Raw genomic sequence first — 1,214 nt, 5'->3', positions numbered from 1 at the left:
CCCGGAGGACGCAGTCTCCATGATCGGCCCACAGGACATTTTTCCACTTCCCCTCAGTGGATTTTAAATGGGCTCAGGCCCTCCGCATCTTTACCTCTGAGGCTCTGCCTCTCTGAGATGCTCTTTCATCATGTTACTGACCTGTTGTCAATCAACCACCAGGTGTTTTTCAGCATCACACAATTTTACCAGCCTTTTGTTGCTCCCCCAAACACCCCCCACCCCACCCTGCTCGTCCCAACTTTTTTGGAATGTGTTGTTGGCATCAAATTCAAAACATTTTCAAAAAACAATAAAATTTCTCAGTTTCAACATTTGACATGTTGTCTTTGTACTATTTTACATTAAATAAAGGGTTTAAATGATTTGCACATCATCGTAATTTGTTTTTATTTACATTTTGCACAGCTTTTTTGGAAATGGGATTGTAATTCAAATAACTACTCACTTAAGGTACAAAGTTGTCTGTTATCATAGCTTATTGAAAAGAAGCAGAATCCTTATTTACTACCAATTGATTATACTTTTAGGATTCCACTCTGAATAATAACAGTTACAGTAAAGATCTGCTGTGTCTGCTGTTTTAGCTTAATTCCTCTAACTGTGTGGGTTCAGGCATCATCATCCTACACTTGCTAAACTCATACACAGATACAGTTTCAGTTTACAGTAAATAGACACGGTTCTTAAAGGACGGGGGTTCGCTTTTCCCCGTTTGCTTCTCATACCACATGACATGAAATCTTTCAAGAACCAAATTTACCAGGAATTTAGGAAATATTCCTTTCGCCATATTACTAAAGGAACAAATGCAACACATGAATATAAAACCATAAAAAGTTCAACAGTATATGTTTTGTTTCATTTTTAAGTAACAAAGTTAACGCATCTTAGCAAATAAGACATATTTCATTATATTTCAGATTTAATATATTTTCCCAATAAGTTAAATTCAGCGAACAAACTGTCCGTTTGACCATGGGTGCCTAAACTTTTGCACGTGTTATAATTAATAAACAGTGAAATATTCAGAAATACTCATGAAAAGGTCTTATAATGTGTTATTAAACATCATCAACCCAAAACTACTGACCAAACCTCTCAGAAAGCAGTTAGACGAGCCTGGGGGCGTGGCCGCCTCGAGAGAAAGAGAGGCGCACTCGCCTCTGATTGGTGCGCGGGAGCGTCAATCATAGCGGCTCTCCCCACCCACT

Source organism: Pygocentrus nattereri, chromosome 17, assembly GCF_015220715.1.
Source record: "Pygocentrus nattereri isolate fPygNat1 chromosome 17, fPygNat1.pri, whole genome shotgun sequence".
NCBI classification, from domain to species: Eukaryota; Metazoa; Chordata; class Actinopteri; order Characiformes; family Serrasalmidae; genus Pygocentrus; species Pygocentrus nattereri.
The sequence above is the reverse complement of the archived record's forward strand: the minus strand, read 5'-3'. Positions refer to the sequence as shown.